At 41.1% G+C, this 12186-nt stretch overlaps 1 protein-coding gene across 3 annotated transcripts in view; it reads right to left on the minus strand.

Annotated features, from left to right (window-relative positions):
* LOC127568481 (tyrosine-protein phosphatase non-receptor type 14-like) overlaps window positions 1-12186 on the minus strand; it is a 211366-nt gene that overhangs the window by 151133 nt on the left and 48047 nt on the right. For 2 of the 3 annotated variants that reach the window (XM_052012281.1, XM_052012282.1), the window contains one exon: window positions 801-894. The exons of the other annotated variant lie outside the window; for it this stretch is intronic. The gene's annotated coding sequence lies outside the window, so the exon portion shown is untranslated. The remainder of the gene's footprint in view (window positions 1-800; window positions 895-12186) is intronic. 3 annotated transcript variants of the gene reach the window in all.

A 12186-nucleotide genomic window follows, 5' to 3' on the forward strand; every position in this document is an offset into this window, starting at 1 on the left:
TGAATCACACATGATATAATTTTCTAAAATATCTGTGAATAAGTTCAATAAGTGCACCATTATTGTGGAAGAATTTTCAAAAAATTCCGGGCCAAAAGCAAGCAGAAGCCCCACATTATCACATAGCAATATTCACCTGGGCATCTGCAATCTCTCTCAAATACTACTCAAAATAAGCACAGGGATATGATTAGCATCTCTTAACAGGATTTAATAGTAGATGTAATGTTTATACTTATTACCTTTGTCTTTCTATTAAGAATACTCTTGATTAACTATAGGAAGTTGCAGTACATTGGTTGCCACTTTTACAAAGACCTTACACTTAACCAAGACCTTGTGAAACAGAAAATCTATATGCATGTTTAGGTTAGCACAATTTATAATTTCCCCATTTTTGTTGCAGTATTTCAGTCTCTACCTATTGAACAAATCATTTCTGCAGTTACTTCAAAAAGAAATTCTACTCATGTACACAATATAAATTAGAAGTAAAATGGGCATCAAGCCAAATAAATCAACGATTTAAGCTCATGCACAAGGACCTCACATGATGCAGTAGATCAGAATTACTGGTGAACCTGATGCCAAGACTGAGAAATTCTGCAACAAACAATGTCAATACCTCCTTAAGGGTGTGGACCAGCTCCCTCCCATCATGTGAATGACTGTCTGAACAGTACAATCATAGTATTTCAGAGCTAGAAGATCCTCAGCAAGCTGTAGCACAGTCAACTGTGTAACTCTAAATATCAGCATAGCAGCAGTTCAGATATATCAGAGAAAAACGGGTGTCTTACCAAATAATACCAGTGCTTAACTTTCTTGTCCTTGATTGATGGCAGTTTAGCCCCTGCTTGTTACCACAAGCTGCAGTTTTACTATTTCTCTTTCCTAGGGGGAAAAAACAACTCTATTTCAGATATCATGTCTGTTCTTGTTATACCTTCTGCTAATGGAATGCTGCTCTGGATGCAATCCAGCATTCCATTTAAGGCAAAACAAACAAAACAGCAACCGAAGGTAATGTGTAATCCTAAACCAGACAATTTGGAAAGGCAACTGTGGACTAAGTCTAAACAGTCAGAGAGATATTTATGTTGTGTGCATTGCAGCCTCCAGCAATTTTCTCTCAAAAGATACAACAACAAGCATGTACCCCAACGGAATTTGAGGATACGCTCATCATCCTGAAGAACCAGCAGTTTTAAAAGATTTGGCAAGATGGAAGGCATTACAATTTTCTACCTCTTCCAATGCATTCCCAAAGATACCTGCTCCTAAAGTTACTTCATAACTCAATAAACATACCCCATAAATTATTCACCTTCAATATGCAAGTTATATTTTCTCTCCCTTATCACTGAAATATTACCATGTTGCAATGGGGAGTTAACAATTGCATATTAATGATAGCATATAAAATTACAGTTGTCCTCTCCTCCCCAACGTCACTTCCTTTATCAAGCCACCAAGAATACTACCGATTGTTAGCCACTTTTATTCAATGGAGAACAAAGCCCCGGATTTTTCTCCCCATGCAATTGATGTGATAAATTACTGTACAGTATCTATAATCACAAAGTAAGTGACACTAAGTGGTTGATGGTTTTATGGGGGGGGGGGGGGCGTGCAACCTTACAGAACAACCAACTGGACGCGAGTTAAATTTGCTTATTTCAGTAGGTGGTGGGAAAAAATAACACAGATTTCAGAGCATGGATGGCTGAGAAGCCCTCAGCATAGGCAGTTTGGAAATCTGCCAAAGCAGGTTGGAGGCCTTCCTGGAGACTTGATTATATCTCATTCTGACTCCATGCTTCCAATCATGAAACATCTGCAAATGTGAGATTCTGGCAAAATTTACTGCATAAAATTTCCCTGCCACCTTCACCATCCTCCACCCTCCCATCCCAACACCCTCCAGCAGTTGACTATCTTTGCTCAAAACTAGCAGTATTGTGTGAGAAGTCTCAAGTCCCACGAAGCAGGTGAATCTGACGATAGGAGCAGAATGTGCAGGAACAGTTGGGGCGGAAGGAAGGGTCAGAGGAAGAGAACAGAGGCAAAAAATCTTTGATTCTATGAGTAACTCACTGAACCTGTATTGATGACTAACTGTATTACCAGGAGCACTCAGATTTCCCTCATGACAAACTCAGTGATAGAATAGCTGGATTTTACACCTATTTCTAATTGATACTACTAATAAATCTATAATGTGCTAGCATTTAAAGTTAGCTCATCTTTGTGTCAGGAAGAGGAAATACTCTGTGATTTACCTTGCAAAAAAGTTGAAATTGACTAATTCAACAGTAATTCAAATTAAGGCACTGCTGATCTAAATAGCTGAAACCCTTGATATTTTATTATTTCACCAAATAAGCCAGCAGAGGAGTCTGGGACTTTAAGAAAGACTAAAAGTTCTGGGAACAGCACCGCCTGGCAGCTGGGTGTCAATTCACCCGTGCAGTTCCGCATGGGATGCATTCGTGATCTATTGTGACCAAAATATAAGGAAGACGGTAGATACTCCAATGTAGTTTTACTCATTCCCATAGCAAGCTCAACAACAGCGAAGGTGTAGACTTCAGAAAAGACCATCTGGCCATTCTTTTACTAAATAGATGGTGAAAACAGAAAGTAGCAAAATAATTAAAAATCGAATATGGGCATTATTACCACTTTAAATAACACAGAGCTTTACAACATGTACACAACCTATCAAAAAAATACTTAATGAAAGGGTTCTACTTTTACAGCTCTCCCTTGCAAAACATTCTGCACTCTTGGCACTGAAATACCCTACATATAATTCAAGTCAATCAATGACTTTAATGACTCATACAGTGAGGAGAAAGCACAAAGTAAATAATACTCTCTTAAATAAAGGTAACAAGTACAGCTTGAAACATTGCTCATTTCTCAGTAGAAACTTGTCATTATTTAACATCAGCTAGGTGACCACATATGGCAGCAGCTCAATTTTTATACTGGAGTAGTTGAAAAGTAGTCACAAAATTAGGACAATGAAATTCTTTGGTGGTTTGTAACCTCAATGGCTGTAACCAGCTAATGAAATGGATCTTTAGGGCAACAATTTTACCACAAAAGCAATGTCTTTTATTTAAACAGTAGCTTTAAAATAGTAAAACTTAGAGGAATGCTATGAAACAAAATTTAAAACTTGAGCCATAATTGATTAGTGCACATGACCAAAATCTTGTGCAAAGAGGTAGGTTAAAGGAGTACTTTAAGGGAGGAAAATCATGCAGAAAGGCAGAGAGGTTTAGGACAGGAATTCCAGTGCTTATGGCCTTGGCAGCCGAAGACATGAATGCCAACAATGGAGTGATTTAGAGGCAGTTGAATACCAAGACAGTTTTTGTTTTTTTTGGGGGGGGGGGGGGGTGATGGGAATTTGAGTGGAGTGGAGAAAAGAGATGCATATAGCTGCAGGATTGTGTGGCAGAAGAAAAATTTGAGGGCCTTGAAGTTAACACATGAAGAAGTATTCCATAATAATTCATGGGTGCATGGTTTTGTGGTAACGGAGCAAGCAGCCTTTGATCTGTGTGTGCACAATTATGGAATAGCTTGCATGTTTCACAGAAGAATGAAACAGGGACTTTAAAAACTGGAAAGAATGAATACCTTGTACCAGTGTTCTAAAACAGTAAGATGTGTTGTGCATTGTTTGTTGTATTTGAATTACATGGGATGAGAATTATGAAGTGACATCAGCTAAATGTATAGTTCACTATATTTTGCATACTGTGGAGTTTGAGAGAAATCAGAAAATTGATTACAAAACTTCCAGAGAAAATTTGAACCTACAAAGGAGTAAACCATTAAATTGAGACTCTCTATTACAAACATATGGTAAACATTAGACCCATTTCTCAGCTGTGATAACAGCTATTTTAAAAATCAAGCCAAGCGGTTTTATTCTCTGATACATTCTTCCTCATCTACATTTTATTCCCACTGCCTGCTCATGTCTAAAATCTACAGACTTCATCCTCAATTTCTCCTGCATGTTCCCTGCACATCATTAATTATGAACATATATCAGGCTTGCTTTCCTGAGCAAGCGCTGTAAATCCTGATGTTTCTGGAATATACAATTGCCACTCCTCTCTGCGCAAAATCTATTTTCTTACAGAGGATAGGTAAAACAAAGATGAATCTTCATTATAAAAGGTGACAACCTATTTCAGTCCACAACAGGCTGGGAGGGGTGCAGTGTTGGGATTTGTTGGGGGTGGGGGTTGGGGATTGCGTGGCATTCAGTGGTCGGGCGGGGGTTCAAAATAAATTAGTGGTAAGGGAGGGCAGTGGGAGCAATGAGCAAAGATTTTTACATTTCAAAATAAACTTCATTCATAAAAAAGAAGAAATACAAAAAACAGTGTATGGGTTTCTTTACAATCATAGTGTCATTCAGTTTATACATTTATAGTGTTAGATTAGATTAGATATCTTTATTAGTCACATGTACATTGAAACACACAGTGAAATGCATCTTTTGTGTAGAGTGTTCTGGGGGCAGCCCGCAAGTGTTGCCACGCTTCCGACGCCAACATAGCATGCCCACAACTTCCTAACCTGTATGTCTTTGGAACGCAGGAGGAAACCGGAGCACCCGGAGGAAACTGACACAGACACGAGAAGAACATACAAACTCCTCACGGACAGCAGTCGGAATTGAACCCGGTTCTATACATTTGTAGTGTGAGCACAATCTGTACACAGAGCACCACTGTCACCCATGTGGCCCCCTTTGGGTGATACAAAACTTTGAGAGGCTTCTACACAGAGTTTAGCCCCTCAACGTCTCATGGTAGAAGGACCTTAAAACTACAGTTCTTACCCATAAAACTTTGCATTGGCTGCATCAAGCTTCAGTGCATCCATTAGCATATAGTCCTGCAGCTTGGGATGTCCCAGTGAGCAGCATTCCCTCACAGCCTTCTCTTTGTACTGGAAGACCAACGAGTTTCAGGCAGACCAAACTGTGCCTTCCATCGACTTAATGATCTTCCAACAGCACTTGCTGTTTGGGTATGCATTCCCAGGAATAACCCATAGATCAGTGAGTCCTCTGTTACATAGCTGCTCAGAATGAACCTTGACAAGGGCCCTTGCATCCTTTTCCAGACTTCTTTGCAAATGCACTGTCCACAAAGAGGTGGCCGATCATCTCATCCTCATCACAGCCATCTCCAGGGCAGCATACATTGGGAGAAAGAATCTAACCATGCAGGAAAGATCTGACAGGGAGGGCCCCTCTCACTGCAGCCAGGCAAGGTCTCGTTAGTGAGTTCTGCTGATGAGGAATTCAGCCAAATGGTTTTGACAGTCTGTTCGAGGAACTATCCCACAGGATCCATCATAACCTTCTCCTACAGTACCTGCAGGATGGCCCATGCTGACCACTGTGTGATGGACTTGTGGTTCAAGGTGTTATAGAACATAGAACACTACAGCACAGTACAGGCCCTTTGGCCCACAATGTTGTGCCGACATTTTATCCTGCTCTAAGATCTATCTAACCCTTCCCTCCCACATAGCCCCCTATTTCTCTTATCCTTCATGTGTCTATCTAAGAGTCTCTTAAATGTCCCCAACGTATCTGCCCCCACAACCTCTGTAGGCAGTGCGTTATTATGAATCAACTTTTCCATGAAGGACAGGAAGTACATGAAGGAGGTACAATGTCCAACTGAATGTGACATTTTGCTGCAATGAGGCTGGGCCCATCCTTTGCTACACTGGGAACCTCAGCACCTAGTGACACTTGTGCCTGCATACTTTGGTTCTAAGCACAGCTTGATGCAGCCTCACACAAAGGGGGCCATTAGGACAAGGGCGATGTTGGGTACACTTCCCCCCCCCCCCATTGTCTTTAGACTTGTGTATTGTGACCTGCCAGACACATTACATCTTAGACCCCCAGATGAAATGGAAAATGGGTTGGGTGACTGTCATGTCGGAAGAGCTGGGTATAGGTCACCCCTGCGCCAAGTACAGCAACACTGAGGCACCTGGCATCTGATGACTAGGTTCTTGGCAGTCATCGAGTGGGAGAGCTGCTCCCACAGTCTCAGTTTTACTTTAACCTTGCCTATCCTCTCCAGCCAATTTTTATTACATACTCAGCCCCTCCAAACCAGGTCCCCAGCACCTTCAGGTAACAAGACTTGAAGGTAAAGGGGTTGGTGGACTGGTTAGGCCAATTGCTGACGGGCATGGCCTCACTCTTCCTGTGGTTGACTCAAGCCCCTGATGCCAACACTAACTGGTTGCAGATGGTGATCAATGTGCAAAATTATCTGGGATCTGGGCAGAAGATGGTGATGATGTCCGTGTACAAGGTTTTGATGCAAGTGCTCTCACTGCCTGATATCGTCAGCCCTCCTATGCCAGTATCCTTCCTGATGTATTCAGCAAAGGGTTCGATGCAGCACACAAACAAGACAAGGGAGAGTGAGCAATTTTGCCTTACTCCAGATTTGATGGGGAAGCTGTTTCCCACCTATGGACTTGGGACTGTATTACTGATACCTTTATAGAGCAGATGGATCCAATTCCTGATTCCCTCCCTAAAGCCCATTTTGGAAAGCATATCCATCATGTATGTGTGATATCCTCTCAGAGGCCTTCTCCTGGTTTAGGCTAACTAGGGATGTACCAGACTTAAAAGGGAACCCACCTGTGATGGGTCCCCCTTTAAATCACGCTGAAGCCTACTTCATGTGAAGGCCTCTTATTCTATGACTGGCCCATACTATTCAAGGGACACAAACCTGCTAACTTCATGCTACATGACATCATTGTGCTTATCTAGTTACCTCCATGAATAAGGACATCTTCCACACAGGTGACCTGGAACAGAAACAGCATTTCACAAAATCTTGGATTAAATTCCTTCATGTACCGCACAAAAATGTTGAGCCACACTTAGAGTTTCCAGGCCTCTTGTGTTGTCCCTCCTGTAGTATTTTTCTAAAACAAATCAAAATGAACCCCATTGCACTTATCTCTTCCCACTGTCCCTTTAAACGTGCAATAATCTTTTGCACAGCATTCAATCGTCCGTTAACTCTATCCATAAATAAATCTCAATCTCTCTCCAAATTTGCACTATTTTACATTGGTAATTCTTCATTTTTGATTCAACTTAAAGAAAATAATATTTCTGTACCACACTGTCAAAATTCATCGTAATTTTAAACATCTCTTTCAAAACTTCTGGTTCACTGGAAAATGTCCAAGCAGTTCAAATTGCTCCCTCTAATAGTTCTGGCAGCATCCTGCTGCATGCATGTTGCATACTGACTTTCATTTGCTATTTTGACAAATGCTTAAAACTGCACACAATACTCAGACTGTGGAACATGTTTTAATACATCTTCATGATCATCTCTTTATTCCTTTACTCTAATACCCCAACTTAAAAAAAAATCAAAACCCTACTGGCTTTTGTTGTGCATCTTTTCTACTAACACTTAGACACTTCCACTTCCGACATCTTTTACGTCAGGTCATAAAAATAAAAAAAAAGCAGATGCTGGAAATCTGAAAAGATAAAATGTTAGAAAAACTCAGCAGGTCAGCCAGCATCTGTGGAAAGAGAAACAGTCAACATTTCAGGTCTGCAACCCATCACCAGAACTGAGTTCTGATCTATACCTGAACACATTTAATACAAGTGAAATGTCACATTTGCCAAAATACCATTTGCCAAAATACCTATTAGCTTCATGCTGCCTTTAGACCATCTCCAGCTTGGTGCAAGGAAACATTTTATATATACTCATTGTTCTGTAAAATTATGAATAGGTAGCCTGAGAAACAGCACTGCTCATTGTTGGTCATACTATTCATTCTTGTCAGCATTTCGTAGCATTTTTATAATTATTTATGCGAAGAAATCTCATAACGTATTTTGCAAATAACAGTCTGCACAGCAACTCAAATTAAATGTGATGTCCCACGTTACTACTAACAGGATACGGGAACTGAATAATGTTGTGAATCTCAAAGGCTAAGTCACAGCCAGCTAGTCCTGATCAAAATAAACTCATCACTTTAAGCTGTCTAAGCCAAGACATGGAACCTGTTAAATATCAGCACTTGGGATTACATTAATGACCATGAACCCTGGTGCATCAAAGCCAAAATGATCAAGATATGTCAATGGACATTTTGAAAAAGGCAGAACATAACCTGAAGAGTGAAGCTATTGTATGTTAATACTTACTAGATATTTCAGAGGAATGTTCATGAAATCTAAAAATCCACTGATTTGGGAATGCTTACCTACACACACTTTCACAACAGATTTTCTGTTGAGGCTCTAAGCTGATACAATTTGCATATTTTTTCATTTCAATAATTTTAATATTATTCCATCTTTGACATGATGCTGTATGGTTCAAAGTGTTGCAAAATTGCTATTTATGAGGCTGCACAAACTTAAATCAAAGATTCAAAAAATGTCTGAGAAATCAGTATCCATTTCAATAGCACCCCAGTGTCTGAAAGGCATCAGCTTGGTGCACACAAAAATGCAACAAAAAGACGGCTAGCAAAGAACGTGCACTCAAACCTGCCATGCCTTATTCAGATGTAATGATTACATTTTCAATTCTGACTTCAAAATCCAGTCTATCCTAAGAATTATGAAAATAAATTCTGCGTGCATTCTAAATTTTGAATGTTAGTCTATCATTTGCTTCTTTATTCACTCATAGTGCATTTCTTGCAATATAATTATGTTTTTATCATGATTTGACTGTACATTTGCCCTTGGGCTTCTTAACAGAATTTAATTTTTCCCGAACCAGACAGTAAAAAAAATCGAGGCCAAAAAATACCATGACTTAACAATGTTTTTATTCATGTTCATTTGTGTCAAAGACTTTTAATGAAAAGAGTTACACATCTGGAGAACAATTAATTTTCCCATTTGGTTACATTATTCTGCGCTAAATTTTTAAAGCACACATTCTGCCCAACTTAATGAGCTGTTGTCTGAAAGTAAAATGTGTGTACTGAGCATGTGTAGACACCTTTATTCTCACTACTAGCAATTAAAGAAAGGTACTATGATCCGAAGGCGCTCAGCACATGTGGAATTACTTTCTCCTGCACCTTGAAGTGGGTTAAACATCTTGGCTTCAGGCAATTTCCAACGGGGTTGACTTCACTGATGTATAAATGGAAGCATTGTATTCCCTCCCCCACACAGGAACTGTTCCTCAGCAGATGTTCTCTGAGCTGTTATCGTTTCATTTATACAAACCAACAAGTTAAGAAACATAGAATAAGACTAGAGCATCCCAGGAAGCTATTCATTTGCCAGTAGGCATCTTTGCCAGTTCGAGCTATAGCCCATTAATTCCCAATAAAATTTGATAAACATTCCTCTCCCACTCAAGAAACACAACAGATTGCCAAGCTCAAAACAACGTTCAAGTATGACAAGAAAATAAGAGAAAACATCAGTGGAATTCTGCTAAATCAGGAGTTGCAATACATTCTGGTGCTGCTGTAAATTCATAGAGTAAAGACAGTCGCAGAGTTATACAGCATGGAAACAGGCCCTTTGGCCCAACTCGTCCATGCCGACTAAGATGCCTTCCGTCCCATTTGCCTGCATTTGGCCCTTATCCCTCTAAACCTTTCCTATCCTATTAAAATCTGTTTTAAATGTTATAATTGTACCCGCCTCTACCACTTACTCTGGCAGCTTGTTCCATATCCACATTACCCTGTGTGGAAAAACTTGCCCCTTAGATCCTGTTTAAATCATTCCCCTCTCACCTTAAACCTATGCCCTCTACATTTAGATTCCCCTACCTGGGAAAAAGACTGCAACCATCCACCTAACCTATGCCCCTCACGATTTAAAAAACCTCTATAAAGTCACTCCTCAGCCTCCTACAACTCCAGAGAAAAAGGTCCCGGCCTATCCAGTCTCTCCATATAGCTCAAGCCTTACCATCCCGGCAAAATCCTTTGTGAATCTTTCTTGCACCCTTTCCAGCTTAATCCTTCCTTCAGTGTGGTGACCAGATCTGCACACAATATTCCAGATGCAATCTCACCAACATCTTGTACAGCTGTATCATGACATCCCAACTCCTGCACTCAATGTCCCAATCGATGAAGGCAAGCATGCCAAATGCCTTCTTCATCACCTTGTCACCACATTCAGTAAACTACATACTTGTATAGGTCTCTCTGTTCTACAACAGTCCGCAGGCCCCTATCATTCACTTTGTATGTCCTGTCATGGTTTAACTTCCCAAAATGCACAACTTTGCACTTGTCTGAGTTAAATTCCATCTGCCATTCCATTGCTCACTTTCCCAGTTGATCTAGATCCTGTTGTAACCTTAGAAAACCTTCTTCACTGTCCACCACACCACCAAATTTTGGTGTTATCCGCAAACTTACTAATCACGCCATCTACATTCTCATCCAAATCATTAATATACATGACAAACAACAGGGAACCCAGCACTGACCCCTGCGGCACACCACTGGTCACAAGCCTCCATTCTGATAAACAATCCTCTGATTCCTTCCACCAAGCCAATTTTTTATCCAATTAGCTAGTTCACGCTGGATACCGTGTGATCTAACCTTCCGAATCAGCCTACCATGCAGGACCTAGCTAAAAGTTTTGCTGAAGTCCACGTAGACAACGTCTACCACCCTGCCCTTCTCAATCCTCCTGGTCACCGCTTCAAAAAACTCAATCAAATTCGACAGACATGATTTCCCACACACAAAGCCACGCTAAATATGCCTAAGCAGTCCTCGCCTTTCCAAGTGCGGTAGATCCTGTCTCTCAGAATCCCCTGCAGTAACTTTCCCACCATTGATGTTAGACTCATGGACCTGTAGTTCCCTGGCTTGTCCTAGCAGCCCTTCTTAAATAAAGGCACAACATCTGCTACCCTCTGGTCTTCCGCTACCTCACGCCTAGGGAAGGAAGGTACAAAAATCTCCGTCAGGGCTCCAGCAATTTCTTCCCTGGCTTCCCACAACAACCTAGGATACATTTGGTCAACCCCGGGAAGGTATCCACTTTTATGCTCCTCAAGACTGCCAACACCTCCTCCTTTCACAATGTTGATATGTTTCAGGACATCACTTTTCTAAATTCCCTAGCTTCCATGACCTTTTCCACAGTAAATACAGATGAGAAGTATTCATTTAATAACCCACCCAGCTCCTGTGGCTCCACACATAAATGCCCACACTGGTTCTTAAGGGGACCTATTCTCTCCCTAATTACCCCTTTGCTCTTAATGTACTTAAGATTCTACTTTACCTTATCTGCCAAGTACATCTCATCTCCCCTTTTTACTGTCATTTCCTTAAGTGTACTCCTACATCCCTTCTGACTCAATTGATCCCAGCTGCCTATGCCTGACATAACATCTCCTCCTTTTTCCTGACATGACTCTCAAAATGCCTTATCAACCAGGGTTCCCTAATCCTGCCAGCCTTGCCCTTTACTTTAACAGGAACGTGTTGGCCCTGTACATTCCCCGTCTACCTTTAAAAGCCTCTCACTCACCAGGTGTCCCTTTACCTGCTAACAACCTCTCCCAATCGACCTTTGCAAGTTCTTGAAAAATCTTAAGTTACTGAAAATTTTAAATTTGCTGCAAAAATATATTTGTTTGGCTACAATTCAATGCACCTGCTCAGTACCCTGTAAGCACCTTCTTCACTCTCCCAATCACAATCCTGCTTTGCAACTGGATACACAACTTCCTCATCGGCAGACCTCAATCAGTAAGGATTGGTAATAACATCTCTTCCTCGATGATCATCAACTCAAGAGCCACGTGCTTCGCCCCTTGCTCTACTCTCCATAGACACATGACTGTGTGGCTAAGCACAGCTCCAATGCCATCTTCAAATTTGCCGACAACACTATTGTTGTTGGGCGAATCACAGGTGGCGATGAGTCAGCTTACCGGAGCAAGATAGGACACCTGGTTGAGTGGTGCCACAACAACAACCTCTCGCTCAACGTCAGCAAAGCTAAAGAGCTGATTGTTAACTTCAGGAAGGGGAATGAGAGCGAACATGCGCCAGTCTACACTGGGGGAAACCGGCGATGGAGAGAGTCAGCAGCTTTAAATTCCTGGGCGTTAA

Source organism: Pristis pectinata, chromosome 3, assembly GCF_009764475.1.
Source record: "Pristis pectinata isolate sPriPec2 chromosome 3, sPriPec2.1.pri, whole genome shotgun sequence".
Lineage (NCBI taxonomy): Eukaryota > Metazoa > Chordata > Chondrichthyes > Rhinopristiformes > Pristidae > Pristis > Pristis pectinata.